Source organism: Capricornis sumatraensis, chromosome 1 (assembly GCF_032405125.1).
Source record: "Capricornis sumatraensis isolate serow.1 chromosome 1, serow.2, whole genome shotgun sequence".
In the NCBI taxonomy this organism is placed as follows: Eukaryota; Metazoa; Chordata; class Mammalia; order Artiodactyla; family Bovidae; genus Capricornis; species Capricornis sumatraensis.
In genome coordinates, this window is record NC_091069.1 from 241,047,029 (window position 1) to 241,063,151 (window position 16,123).

The window sequence follows — 16,123 nt, forward strand, 5'->3', positions numbered from 1 at the left end:
AATCATGCTCATTTCACGAGCTAGCAGGGTAATACCCAAAATCCTTCAAGCTAGGCTTCAACAGTATGTGAAAGAAATTCCATACGTACAAGCTGGATTTAGAAAAGGCAGAGGAACCAGAGATCAAATTGCCAACATATGCTGGATTATAGAAAAACTAAGAGAATTCCAAAAAGCATCTACTTTTGCTTCACTGACTACACTAAAGCTTTTGACTGTGTGGATCACAACAAGCTTGGGAAAATTCTTCAAGAGATAGGAATACCAGACCACCTTATCTGCTTCCTGGGAAACCTGTAGGCAGGTCAAGAAGCAACAGTTAGAACTGGACATGGCACAATGAACTGGTTCAAAATTGGGAAAGGAGTGTGTCAAGTCTGTACATTGTCACTCTGGTTATTTAACTTATATGTATCATGTGAAATGCTGGGCTGGATGAATCACAAGTTGGAATCAAGATTGTCAGGAGAAATGTCAACAACCTCAGATATGCAGATGAGATGCTATCACCCTTATGGCAGAAAGTGAAGAAGAACTAAAGAGTCTTTTGATAAAAGTGAAAGTGGAGAGTGAAAAAGCTGGCTTAAAACTCGACATTCAAAAAACTAAGATCATGGCATCCAGTCCCATCACTTCATGGCAAATAGAAGGGGGGAAAGTGGAAACAGTGACAGACTTTATTTTCTTGGGCTCCATAATCACTGCAGATGGTAACTGCAGCCATGAAATTAAAAGGTGCTTGCTGCTTAGAAGAAAAGCTGTGACAAACTTAGACAACATATTAAAAAGAAGAGACATCATTTGGTTGAAAAAGTCCATATAATCAAAGCTATGATTTTTCCAGTAGTCATGTATGGACATAAAAGTTGGACCATCAAGAAGGTTGGGTGCCAAAGAACTGATGCTTTTGAACTGTGGTGCTGGAGAAGACTCTTCAGAGTCCCTTGGACTGCAAAGTGATCAAACCAGTCCATCCTAAAGGAAATCAACACTGAATATTAGCTGGAAGGACTGATGCTGAAGCTGAAGGCTCCAATACTTCGGCTACATAATGCGAACAGCCAACTCATTGGAAAAGACCCTGGTGCTAGGAAAGATTGAGGGCAGCAGAGGAAGGGGATGGCAGAGGATGAGATGGTTGGATGGCATCACCAACTCAATTGGCATGAGTGTGAGCAAACTCTGGGAGATAGTGAAGATAGAGGAGCCTGGCATGTTACAGTTCATGGGGTTACAAAGAGTCAGACAGAACTTAAGTGACTGAACAACAACAACAAGAACTAGATTGTCAAAGAATGCGTGCATTTGTTAACTTGTACACACCAGTCAGAATGTCTGCCTTGAAGACTTGTGATTTTCTTTCCCATCAAGCATGATGAGAGAGTCTGTTTCCCCACGCTGTGAACAGCAGAATGCTATCAAACTGGTAAAGACTGGTTAATCTAACAAGTTAAAATATAGTATCTCAGTGTAGTTTTAACTGGCATTTTTATTATTTATGACTGAGTTTAAGCATTTTAATATACTTCCAAACTATTTACGTTTTTCTTTGATTATCCATTTCTTTATCTGCTTTTGTTGAGTTGTAGGTATGTGTGTCAGTACTTTACCGGGAATCAGAACTGTAAAGATTTGTCCTCAACTTGTTTTTTGCTTTTAAGTTTCACTTATGGTAGTTCTGTCATCTGGAAATACTGATATCTTTTACATGGATCAGAAAAATTGAGAAATTTGAGCAAAGACAGAAAGCAGATGGTATCAGGCTTCCCTGATGGTCCTGTGGTTAAGAATCCACCTGCCAATGCAGGGGACATGAGTTTGATCTCTGCTCCTGGAAAATTTCACATGCTGTGTGGCAAATACTGAGCTTGTGTGCTGCAACTGCTGAAGCCCGCCTAGAGCCCCTGCTTGGCAAGAAAAGAAGCCACCACAATGAGAAGCCTGGGCACCACAACAAAGAGCGGCCCCCACTCTCTGCATCTAGAGAAAGCCCACATGCAGCAACGAAGACTCAGCACAGTAAAACAAAATAACTAAGTAAGTAAGAAAAAATGAAAGCAGATGGTATCAAACCAAGAGAAACAAGATTAGAGAAAACTACAGTGAAAAATCAGAAAAATCCTGTTTTGGGGGTGGGAATGGTTGGTCAACAGAGCAAAGTTCAGAGTCAATGGACCCAAGGAATGGGAGACTCTTTGGGTGATATCCACAAGGATATTTCATCTGAAGCAACAGGGTTGGTGGAAAGTTCTGTCAGCGCCTCTTGTGCTGAGCAGGGGTTAACAGTGGAGCAGAGGAGGCAGCAGGTGACATTCATGGAGGCCTCCTAGCAAAGATACGCGAGCGGAGGCTCCCCAACTCTCAGCAGAGGCACGCTCTCCTCCCCGGAACCTGGGCCTCAAAAACACGGGTTTACAAGCCCAAGGAAGAGAAAGCTGTCAAGCGTCAGGAGTTATCTGAGGAAAACCAGTTCCCTAGAAGAAAGCAGCAAACTCAACAAGAAGAAAGACTGATGTCGGGGAAAGACTGAGAGCAAAGAGAAGAGCTTAAATGCAGATGAGGAGTTGCTTCAGAATGGCTAAGCACATGAGATCAGGAATCAAACCACCTGAAATCAATTCCTAGCTCTATCACTTTCTAGGTGTGTGGATAGCATTGGCCAAAGTACTTAATTTGTGCCTCGGTTTCCTAATCTATGAAATACCAATGTCATAGGAGGGATTCCCAGGTGGCACATTGGTAAAGAATCCGCCTGCCATTTTAGGAGACACAGAGACGTGGATTCCATCCCTGGGTTGGGAAGATATCTGGAGAAGGAAATGGCACCCCACTCCCATATTCTTGCCTGAAAACCCCCACGGACAGAGGAACCTGGTGGGTTACAATCCATGGGGGTCACAAAGAGTCGGACACAACTGAGCTATTGAGCATGCATGCAATGTCATAGGATTATTGTGAACATTAAATGAGATAATCCATGTCAAAAGACTCACTTGGTTAAGCAGCTAATAATAAGTGCTCAATAGAGGCTAGATGTTCTTTTATTATTGTTATTATTATTATTAAACAAAAAAAAACAAGGACTGGCTGTAGTAGAAAAGCAATCATTTGAGAATTTGTAAATTAAAATCAAATTTATGGTAATTTTTAAATGAAAAAGATGAGCTGAAACAGACAGAGACACAGATAAAAAGGGAATTAGTGATAGACATTCTGGCCAGTATACCCAAGAGGTAAGAGATGGCATGTCATGGGCCCAGCCCATGACCTCCCCTCCTATTCCTTCATGGAGGCAGAGCTTTGGCTGGCATGTCTGGGGAGTGGGGAGTTGGGGTGGGGACTGGTGTTTCTGGGGCTAAGCTTTTAGCAAGCAGGGCTAAGAGTTTGCTTACCTGTGGAAGGACTGAACAAATAAACAGATATATTGTGGTTAACGGGAATCAGGTTCAGTTCAGTTCAGTTCAGTCGCTCAGTCGTGTCCGACTCCTTGCGACCCCATGAATCGCAGCACGCCAGGCCTCTCTGTCCATTACCAACTCCGGGAGTTCACTCAGACTCACGTCCATCGAGTCAGTGATGTGCCAGAGCAGCCTTAGTCGCTCCGTCACGTCCCTCTTTGCAACCCCATGGACTGTAGCCCACCAGGCTCCTCTGTCCATGGAATTCTCCAGGCAAGAATACTGGAGTGGGTTGCCATTCCCTTCTCCAGGGGATCTTCCTGACCCAGGGATCGAACCCGGGTCTCCTGCATTTTGCTAAGATTCTTTACCCTCTGAGCCACCAGGGAAGCCCAGTGTCAGAGAAGGGATGAGGAAGGAATGGCATAAGAATAGAATCAGAGGTATTGATACAAATTTGTAGCTTTACAGATTTTTTGCATGCATATACACACAGGCATATACATACATAAACATGCTTATTTCCTTACTCTGTCTCCTCAGAGGGCCTAGAACCAATTATACCTCAGTAGCAATAAGCATACCTAGCTCCCCAATTTTGGTTTCTGAATATCATTCTCCACAAAAGGAACTGGGGCTCCTAAGAAAAATGGACTGACTTTAGGATAAGGACAGAAAAGTACAAGAGGAGATAAAAATATTTTGTTGTTCCAAAAAGTAAAAAAAAAAAAAAAAAAAAAAAGCTCAACTGATGCTGGAGACATACCAAAGGACAAAGGAACCAGCTGAATGGGCTTTCCTTGGCCAAATCCCAAGTCTCATCAGATATATGAATCCACGCTGATGTAAATAAAATTTAAAAATAAATAAGAGACAAGGGAAAGGTCTCCATTAGGGCTGAATGCCAACTAAATAAGGAAGGTATAATAAAATCAGAAAGTCATCAATCATTGGCAGGGTGATCAAACTAGTGAATAAATGCTTGATGAAGAGTTAGAGGTTTACACAATCTCAAAGTGTCTCCTCCAAATTTCTTATTAATAACAAAGGAAAAAATAGTAACTTTACAAAAAAGGAAATGTATCAGACAATATATTAACCAAGTGATAAAAGTTAATATGTATATATATATATATGTGTGTGTGTGTATATATATATATGAAAGAGGAGAGTGAAAAAGTTGGTTTAAAGCTCAACATTCAGAAAACTAAGATCATGGCATCTGGTCCCATCACTTCATGAGAAATAGATGGGGAAACAGTGGAAATAGTGTCAGACTTTATTTTCTGGGGCTCCAAAATCACTGCAGATGGTGATTACAGCCATGAAATTAAAAGACACTTACTCCTTGGAAGGAAAGTTATGACCCCTTTCTCAGGCCTTTGGATTCAGAGTGAATTACACTGCAGGCTTTCTTGGGTCGTCAGCTTGCAGACAGCAGATCCTAGGACTTCTGAGCCTCCATAATCATATGAACCAATTCCCATAGTAAATCTCCTCTTATCTCTCGCCTCTCCCTCTCTCTCTATATATATATATATGTATTTATAACTTGGGGGGCTCCAAAATCACTGCAGATATTGACTGCGGCCATGAAATTAAAAGACACTTACTCCTTGGAAGAAAAGTTATGACCAACCTAGATAGCATATTAAAAAGCAGAGACATTACTTTGCCAACAAAGGTCCGTCTCATCAAGGCTATGGTTTTTCCGGTGGTCATCTATGGATGTGAGAGTTGGACTGTGAAGAAAGCTGAGCACTGAAGAATTGATGCTTTTGAACTGTGGTGTTGGAGAAGACTCTTGAGAGTCCCTTGGACTGCAAGGAGATCCAACTATTCCATCCTAAAGGAGATCAGTCCTGGGTGTTCATTGGAAGGACTGATGCTGAAGCTGAAACTCCAGTACTTTGGCCACCTCATGCTTAGAGCTGACTCATTGGAAAAGACTCTGATGCTGGGAGGGATTGGGGGCAGGAGGAGAAGGGGACGACAGAGGATGAGATGGCTGGATGGTATCACGGACTCGTTGGATTTGAGTTTGAGTGAACTCCGGGAGTTGGTGACGGACAGGGAGGCCTGTCGTGCTGCGACTCATGGGGTCGCAAAGAGTCGGACACAACTGAGCAACTGAGCTGAACTGAATACTGTTTATATGTTATATTTATTTCTTATTGGTTCTGTTTCTGACTAATACAATTGCTTTTAACAGGTTCTGTTTCCTGACTAATAAAATTGGTTATAACAATTGAGAGCAGAGCAGTTGGGCTTCCCTGGTGGTTCAGTGGTAAAAAATCCACCTGCCAATGCAGAAGACACAGGTTTGATCCCTGGTCAGGGAAAATCCCACGTGCCATGGAGCAACTAAGCTCGTGCATTACAAATTGTGAAAATTGTACTATGGCTATATAAGAGAATGTCCTTGTTAGGAAATGCACAATGAAGGACTTAAGGGTAAAGGGGCATGATATTTCCAACCTATTCTCAAACGATTCAGAAAAAAATACATATTGAGCTTGTGCTCTAGATCCACGGAGCCGCAACTACTGATGGCAGAGAACCCTAGATCCAAGGCTCCACAACAAGAGAAGCCACCACAATGAGAAGCCCTCTCACTGCAACTAGAGAGTAGCCCCCACTCTCCGCAACTAGGTAAAAAAGCCTATTCAGCAATAAAGACCCAGTAGAGGCAAAACGAATAGTGAAACAGTCAATAAACCGATATCATGGGCCTTCTGATATGATGCACAGAGAATACAATATTTCAGGCATATTCCTGCCAAAAATGTGTAACCTGAATCCAATCATGAGGAAATATCAGGCAACACCAATTGAGGAACATTAAAATACAAGAAATTCAGGCAAAAGAAAAGTTGAGAAACATTTCAGATTAAGGATACCAAAAAGATATGACAAGTGAATGCAACATGTGATTCTGGATTGGATTCTAGACCAGGAAAAACAGTTATAAAGATTTTGTTGAGACAGTTGACAAAATTTGAATATGGACTGTGGATTAGAAAATAACTTTGTATCAATGTTTACTGTCTGTATTTTGAAAATTGTACTATGGCTATATAAGAGAAAGTCTTTCTTAGGAAATGAACAATGAAGGACTTAAGGGTAAAGGGGCATGATGTTTCCAACCTGTTCTCAAATGATTCAGAAAAAATACATATTTATCTATTAATATCTATCCATCTAGGAATGACAAAGGAAATGGAGCTGAGGATTTCCTGGGATTTTTTAAGGACACTAGATCCAGCAATCACAATAAATTCCAAGCAAGATAAATGGAAAGGTATCCACGTATACATGTATCCTAGGAGAAGGCAATGGCACCCCACTCCAGTACTCTTGCCTGGAAAATCCCATGGATGGAGGAGCCTGGTGGGCTGCAGTCCGTGGGGTCGCTAGGAGTCGGACATGACTGAGCGACTTCATTTTCACTTTTGACTTTCATGCATTGGAGAAGGAAATGGCAACCCACTCCAGTGTTCTTGCCTGGAGAATCCCATGGACCCAAGAGCCTGGTGGACTACAGTTCACAGGGTCACAAAGAGTCTGACATGACTGAAGTGACTTAGCAAGCACACACACTGTAGAAGCGGAACACCACTTAAAAAACTCTTAAACAGCCATGAAGAAAAGACAGATAATGTGTGAAAGTGGCAGTGAGAGTTACAACTGACTTTTCAAAGCAATAATGGAGAAGAGAAGACAGGTAAGGAAGAATATCAGAATACAGGAGACCCCTGAGGGTCCCCTTAGCTTACTTTGCCCTGTGATCAAGGGCAATGGAAGACTGTGACAACCCAGTCCAACCCAACCGACAACCCAATCCGGCTTAGTAATGGCCGGATCCTTTAGGAGTGAAGGTTTGGGTCCCCCTACCAGATAAAGAACCACGAACAGCTGAGGTGTTGGCAGAAGGCAAAAGGATTACAGAATTGGTAATAGAACAAGGTAGTGATAAAAGCCCAGCTACAATCGTGGGACCAGCTATAGAAATGAGGGCCATAATTATCACAAATTTTGTTACATTTATACTGCGATTCATGGGGTCACAGAGTCAGACACGACTGAGCGACTGAACTGACTGAACTGAACTGATGTATGTATATTTACTTATTTATTGCTATTTATATCCTATTGGTTCTGTTTCTCTGGAGAACCCTAATACAGATGGATTAAGGGTCTAACTTTTTTGAGGGTACAAAAGCATGAAAAAAAACCACAAAAATTATTCATTGTGGAGTTTTTTTTAAGCAAGATACAAAAGCAGAAGCCATAAAAGAATACATTGTGAGAGTTATCTAAAATTAAAAATCAAAAATTTAAATTAAGTAAAAGACATCATAAATAAAGTTAAATGACAAGGGATACAGTAAAATAAAATATGTACAACTCAGCAAAAAAGGAAAATCACCCACTAGAAAAACAGGCCAAAGCTGTAAACTGAATGGTCAACAAATACCTATGAGAAGATGCTCAGCCTCACCGGCAATGAGGGAAACCCAGAGTAAAGGAGTTATTTTTTCTCTCACCAGCCTGTCAAAAGCAAAATGAAAAACCCTGACAGGACTTCCCTGATGGCACAGTGGATAAGAATTGGCCTGCCAGTGCAGGGGATACAGGTTTAAGCCGTGATCGGGGGAGACTCCACATGCCTCAGGGCAGCTCAGCCGGTACACCACAACTACTGAGCCTGCTTGCTGCAACTACTGAAGCTCGTGTGCCTAGAGTCTGTGCTCCACAAGGGAAGCCACCGCAATGAGAAGCCCGCACAGCACAAGAGAGAGAGGCACCTGCTCCGGGCAACTAGAGAAAGCCATCGCAAAGTGACAAAGACCCAGGAACGCCGAAAAGAAACACACTAATTAATAAATTTAAAAAATTCTTTGTTGATCCTGAATAAACTCATTAAAAAAAAGCAAACCTGACATTTTGTGTTGTCTCTTTCATTTATGCCACTGGTGGAAGTATACCCTGATAAAGCCTTTTGGAGGGCAAGTCAGTGGAATCTATGCAGTGGCACCCCACTCCAGTGCTCTTGCCTGGAAAATCCCATGGACGGAGGAGCCTGGTAGGCTATAGTCCATGGGGTCGCACAGAGTCGGACATGACTGAAGCGACTTAGCAGCAGCAGCAGCAGCATCAATAATAAAAGGTAACTGGCCTTTAACTCAGCACATCCACTGCTGAGAATCTTCCCTTCTGAATATGTGCAGAGTTGCACGTGAAAGGATATGTGGTCCATCACCAGAACTACGAAATCTAGCATGGCCCATCGCATGCTAGATGGCATGCATGCATGGTATAACCAATGCAATGGACATGAACTTGGGCAAACTCCTGCAGATGGTGAGGGACAGGGAGGCCTGGCATGCTGCAGCCTATGGGGTCACAAAGGGTCAGACACAAATGGGCAATTGAACAACAACCACCACTGCAACTAAAATGCTTGTGTCCTGTCAAGCAAGCACCCTCAAGACCTCAGTCCATTTTGACCAGGGAAAAAAGCAAATAGTGTCAACAATAATCCATTTCTGTGAAACTGAAAGAAATCACACATACATATAGTTGTGTATCTAATATATGTAGCTAAGTGTCTAGAGAAAGGGCTATAAGAACATACACCAAACTGGGAGGTGATGGAGAGAGATGATGATGTGTGTCAAGGAGGATGTTCGTATTTCCCTCTGAGGACCTCAGTGCCACTTGACTTCTTCACACGGAAATGGAGGGAGAAGGTTTAAGAAGTCGACTGCTCCACAGTAGGACAGAGCAGCGCTCCCAGCTGCTGATGAAATGTACATACCACTTCTTTCTGTGTTGCTACCCTCTGAAGTTGTTTCTTCAGTTAGTTTGGGGTGGGGCCGAGGGATGAGCGTTTTCCCTAGGTCCCAAACGGAAACTACTGGTTTGGGAACCACACTTTGACAACCACTAGCTTTTTCTTTCTTGCGCTGATGAAAATGTGTAATAAATGTTTATCATATTAGGTTGGTGCAAAAGTAATTGTGGTTTTGCATTTTTGAATTTGCCATTTGATACTGGAACGCATTCTTAAATAAATGTGGGCTATGTGATACATCATTTTAATGTGCATTTCTCACTTTATGTTTTTTGATAATGACATTACTTGCTGTTTATTTTATATTTATTTTAGATTATAAAAATGATGTTAAACAAAAAGCAAACCCTACTGCTTTTTTTAATTCAAGTGCAAAATGTGTCATAAAGCAATAGAGACAACTCACAACATCAACAATGCATTTGGCCTAGGAACTGTTGATGAGCTTACAGTACAGTGGTGGTTCAGGAAGTTTTGCAAAGGAGATGAGAGCCTTGAGATTGGCCAGCCATCCGAAGTTGACAAAGACTAATTGAGAGCCATCATGGAAGCTGATGCTCTTACAACTACAAAAGAAGTTGCTGAAAACTCAACGTCGACCATTCTATGGTTATTTGGCATTAGAAGCAAACAGGAAAGCTGAAAAAGCTCCATAGGTGGGTGCCTCAGGAGCTGAGCCCCTCCCCCACAAAAAAATCGTTGTTTTGAAGTGTTGTTTTCTCTTATCCTACTCAACAACAATGAACCATTTCTCAGCCGGATTGTGACATGTGATGAAAAGTGGATTTTATATGACAACCAGTTATACCAGCTCAGTGGTTGGACTGAGACGAAGCTCCAGAGTACTTCCCAAAGCCTAATTTGCACTGAAAAAAGGTCATGGTCACTGTTTGGTGGTCTGCTGCCCATATCTGACCCACTGCAGCTTTCTGAATTCTGGTGAAACCATTACATCTGAGAAATATGCCCAGCAAATCGATGTGATGCACCAAAAACTGCAATGCCTGCAACTGGCATTGGTTCAGGACAACACCCGACCACATGTTGTGCAGCCAACACTTCAAAAGTTGAACAAATTGGGCTGTGAAGTTTTGCCTCATCTGCCATATTCATCTGACCTCTTGCCACCCGACTACCACTTCTTAAAGAAACTCAGAAACTTTTTGCAGGAAAAATGCTTCCACAACCAGTATGAGGCAGAAAATGCTTTCCAAGAGTTCATCGAATCCTGAAGCACAGATTTTTTTACACTATAAGAGATCAAATTGCCAACATCCGATGGATCATCAAAAAAGAAAGAGAGTTCCAAAAAACATCTATTTCTGCTTTATTGACTATGCCAAAGCCTTTGACTGTGTGGATCATAATAAACTGTGGAAAATTCTGAAAGAGATGGGAATACCAGACCACCTGACCTGCCTCTTGAGAAACCTGTATGCAGGTCAGGAAGCAACTGGACAAGGTACAACAGACTGGTTCCAAATAGGAAAAGGAGTACGCCAAGGTTGTATATTGTCACCCTACTTATTTAACTTTTATGCAGAGTATATCATGAGAAATGCTGGGCTGAAGGAAGCACAAGCTGGAATCAAGATTGCCAGGAGAAATATCAATAACCTCAGATATGCAGATGACACCACTCTTATGGCAGAAAGTGAAGAAGAACTAAAGAGCCTCTGATGAAAGTGAAAGAAGAGAGTGAAAAGTTGGCTTAAAGCTCAATATTCAGAAAACTAAAATCATGGCATCCAGTCCCATTACTTCATGGCACATAGATGGGGAAACAATGGACTTTATTATTATGGGCTCCAAAATCACTGCGGATGGTGATTGTAGCCATGTAATCAAAAGACGCTTACTCCTTGAAAGGAAAGTTATGACCAACCTAGACTGCATATTGAAAAGCAGAGACATTACTTTGCCAACAAAAGTCCGTCTAGTCAAGGCTGTGGTTTTTCCAGTGGTCGTGTATGGATGTGAGAGTTGGACTATAAAGAAATCTGAGCGCCGAAGAATTGATGCTTTTGAACAGTGGTGTTGGAGAAGACTGTTGAGAGTCCCTTGGACTGCAAGGAGATCCAACCAGTCCATTCTAAAGGAGATCAGTCCTGGGTGTTCACTGGAAGGATGCTGAAGCTGAAACTCCAATACTTTGGCCACCTCATGAGAAGAGCTGACTCACTGGAAAAGACCCTGATGCTGGGAAAGATTGAGGGCAGGAGGAGAAGGGGATAACAGATGATGAGATGGTTAGATGGCATCACCGACTAAATGGACATGGGTTTGAGTGGACACCGGGAGTTGGTGATGGACAGGGAGGCCTGGTGTGCTGTGATTCATGGGGTCGCAAAGAGTCAGACACGACTGAGCGACTGAACTGAGGAATAAAAAACTTATTTCTCATTGGCAATAATGCGTTGATTGTGATGGTTCCTATTTTGATGAATAAAGCTATGCTTGAGTCTAGTAATAATGATTTAAAATTGACCATCCAAAACCACAACTACTTTTGCATCAACCTAGTACATCCTCAAGGAAGCTCCTCCTCACCCTGGCATCCTAGGGCCAAGCGTGATGCCTGGCATTAATGTCTTGAACTTGGCTCTGGGGTAGGTGTGGTGTTACACTGAATGGTCTTGAGGATCCCTGGTTTGAATAGCTGAAGGTAACTGTTGACGAAACTTTCCAGGAAGTGGTCATTAAAGGGAAGAGATTACTTATAATAACACTAACAATGGATGTGACACCCACCGACTCCAGTGTCTGCTTAAGTGTTTTATTGACATCTTAGCCAATTAAAACCTGTAAAAGCCCTGTGAGTGTGGCATTATCACTTCTATTTTATGAATGAGGAAACCAGAGGCTCAGTGAATTTAAGTAATTTTCCCAAGGTCAGGTACCAGAATCCAACCAAGCCTGACTGCCAGATAGTTCCGTGCTTTGTTTACATCACACCCTACCTCAAGAAGTCACTGATAAGAGGAGACTGTTTTGAGAACTGGAGCTTCCTTACTTGGGGACTGTGAATCATTTTCAAAAATGCTGGGAAGATGCCATCCTTTAAGGAAACTTTGCCTTTCTGATTTGAGAGTCTGTTCACACAAAACATTCCTAGCCCTAAACCATTCCTGACACAGCTCAGGTCCCTTAACTGGTAGCGGTGGCTGCCCCAAGAGTATTTTTTCTGACCTTTGTGGCTATTTTATTTTCCAGTGGATCATTCTTCCTCAGCCCCCACCCTCTGCCCAGCCTCCTTGGGCACAGTATTCTGTGCTGAGGAGCTAAGGCTTGACAAATTGAGGCCATGTGTGTACATGCATGCTAAAGTCACTTCAGTGGTGCCCAACTCTGTGCAACCCTATGGACTGTAGCCTGCACAGCTCCTCTGTCCCTGGGATTCTCCAGGCAAGAATATTGGAGGGAGTTGCCATGCCCTCTTCCAGGGGATCTTCCCAACCCAGGAATTGAACCTATGTCTCTCTCATCCCCTGCATTGGTAGGTGGGTTCTTTACCCTAGGGCCACCTGGGAAACACTTTATCAGTTCAGTCGCTCAATCGTGTCTGACTCTTTGCAACCCCATGAATCATAGCATGCCAGGCCTCCCTGTCCATCACCATCTCCCGGAGTTCACTCAGACTCATGTCCATCGAGTCCGTGATGCCATCCAGCCATCTCATCCTCTGTTGTCCCCTTCTCCTCCTGCCCCCAATCTCTCCCAGCATCAGAGTCTTTTCCAGTGAGTCAACTCGTCGCATGAGGTGGCCAAAGTACTGGAGTTTCAGCTTTAGCATCATTCCTTCCAAAGAAATCCCAGGGTTGATCTCCTTCAGAATGGACTGGTTGGATCTCCTTGCAGTCCAAGGGACTCTCAACAGTCTTCTCCAACACCACAGTTCAAAAGCATCAATTCATCGGCGCTCAGCCCTCTTCACATTCCAAATCTCACATCCATACATGACTACTGGAAAAACCATAGCCTTGACTAGACAGACCTTAGTCGGCAAAGTAATGTCTCTGCTTTTGAATATACTATCTAGGTTGGTCATAACTTTTCTTCCAAGGAGTAAGTGTCTTTTAATTTCATGGCTGCACTCATCATCTGCAGTGATTTTGGAGTCCAAAAAATAAAGTCTGACACTGTTTCTACTGTTTCTGCATCTATTTCCCATGAAGTGATGGGACCAGATGCCATGATTGTTGGGAGCCAGTATGAGGAACTCTGCCCATGGCAAAGGTCATGAGGAAGGAAGCTTGGCATACGCAAAGGTGTGATCAAGCCTCAGGAAACCCCCTGTTCCCGAGCATCTACCCCCCAAACCAGAGTACTTTACGGGGAGCTCTCCCCCATAACCATTTCTCTCAGAGAAGGAGTTAACTTGCAGCTCCAGTTAATAAAAATTCCTGGGCATGATAAGAGTGTTTCAACTTACGAACTCTGAAGGTTCTCTGGCCTGCCTGATCAGGCTCGTCTGGCCGCATGTGATTGTTTACAGCCTCCCAACTGTGAGAGGCACTGGATGTTTTAAAACTTTCTAAATACAGACTCTTTTGAGAAGTTAGAAGATCATTAGTATAGTATAGTAGGTTGATTAGGAATTACATTGGTGAAGGGTTTTTTCATTTGTCCTGCCAATAATTACTGCTAATCCCCTGCCCTGGGTGTGACAAGGGTGTCTCAGGTCAAACCTCTCTGCTGACAGACTAGCTTGTGTGACAGCCCCTCAGTCATAAACAGCACAGAGAGCTTGGAGTATGTAGGGCTTTTTTCATTGATGAGTCAATGATTGCCAGCAGCCCTCCATATCCTTAGGCATCTGGGAATATATTAATCAATGTATTTGGAATATAGAAAAGGAAATATAGTAGTTTTTGATGTTAGCAATACTAGACTTTTTGAGTTAATGAATTTTCTCTTTTATTATAGACCACTGTACTTTGTTATAAATCAGTGTCCTTGCTATGCAAAAATGTAACTTTATCACTATCTTAAGACAAAATAGATCTTAAGGGAAACATTGGTGAAGGGTTTACATTTGTTGAGCCAATATTTGCTGCGAAATCTCCATATTCCTGCCCTTATAATGAATATAACTAGCATATAGGAGAAATAAGTATTAACCTTTAAGATTAATCATGTTAAACCTTAGGTTCAGTAAATTCCTTTCTTGATTGTAACTCACTACACCCTCACCCTATAGGAATGCAACTTTATTTGGAGGGTGGTGCCTGATTTAAGAAAAAAATCACCCCTGGAAAAATAAGTTTTGTGGTTAACTGACTGATATCAGAAAGGGCCATAAAATGTCAGCAGACCTCATGGCCAGAGGATGTTGAAACTCATAAGACCTTTGTATAATTTTATATGAAGCACCTGATTGTGACAAGGGTCAGGTCTGCTGACCCCCGTGTGACTCTGTATTCATCCCTATGTATAACAAAAAGGTATATAAACAAACCTGAAAAATAAAGAAATCGGATCAGTTTCTGGAAAGACTGATTCCCCCGTGTTGCTTCTTTCTCGCTCCCCATTTTCCTGGCTGAATTCCCATCTGAAATGTGGGTACTCACCAAGCCTGCTAATTCTGCCTGGGCTTCTGAGATCGGACCGGGGAGGCCTCAGTGCCTTCTCTCCTTTGGGAGAATGGAAAGACGCCTGTGGCCTACGTAGGTGGTGATTGGTATTCCATGTAAACCCGTTATTCAGCCTCTTTTCTCCACTAATTCTCCTACTACACTATCTGTTTCTAATCTCCCTCTATATCTGTAATTAAATAAGTTTTTTCCAGGACGCCGACTCTGTCTCCACCTTCGAATTACCCTGGATCCACTGGGGCTGGACCCTGGCACATGGTCTTCATTTTCTGAATGTTGAGCTTTAAGCCAACTTTTTCACTCTCCTCTTTTACTTTCATCAAGAGGCTTGTTAGTTCCTCTTCACTTTCTGCCATAAGGGTGGTGTCATCTGCATATCTGAGGTTACTGATATTTCTCCTGGCAATCTTGATTTCAGCTTGTGTTTCTTCCAGTCCAGCGTTTCTCACGATGTATTCTGAATATAAGTTAAGCAGGGTGACAATATACAGCCTTGACTTACTCCTTTTCCTATTTGGAAACACTTTATCAAGGGCAGTTTAATTGGAATCCATCCCTCTCCATAGAGAAGAATACCAAGTTCCAGGACTTCCCCCACCCTCCCCAGAGGATAAAAATAGCAGCCTCTCAGGGGCTCACCACTGGTGCAGCAACTGCTCACTGAAGCTGGGCCTGGCAGGGAGCAGCTGTTTGTAGGGGCGCAGGCCTGGTGGGAAGCATGAAGGGTCAAGGCAGAGACCTGCCTACAGGGACTAGGTGACCCAGACCGGCAAGTATGCTTGGAAGCCTCCAGAAGAGAGGCAGCATCTGGAGCAGGTTTCACTGCGATAGGTCATGACATTACAAGGCGCACCAGCTCGCTGGATCGCCTTTGTGATTCTTAACCTCTTTGAAGGACAGGGACTCCCTACAACAATTGGGATGTCCATATCACTTCTGTGTGTGCTCAAGCCCACACACAGAACACACTTTTGCACACAATTTCATATGGCGGGGGAGAGCTGTCAAAGTCCAGCACGGACCATATGTTAACGACCCCAAATGCAGGTTGATTATAGAGATGCAGAACGATTATAAAAAATAAAAATTTGTCACATGTAGAAATAAGGTTAAAAAGTTTGCTGAACAAGATCTTGGAAAATAAAGTATATAGTATATACCCATAAAGACAGACAGAGAAATGTTAGTGTTGACCTCTGTTGGTAGGATAAAAGGTGATTTCTATTTGTCTCCATCTTTTCTCCAAACGAAAAGCATGTTTCTCTTTTGCAATC

At 42.7% G+C, this 16,123-nt stretch overlaps 1 protein-coding gene across 1 annotated transcript in view; it reads left to right on the forward strand.

Moving 5' to 3' along the window:
- Positions 1-16,123, forward strand: part of RYK (receptor like tyrosine kinase) — a 184,073-nt gene that overhangs the window by 58,532 nt on the left and 109,418 nt on the right. The gene's annotated exons all lie outside the window — the stretch shown is intronic.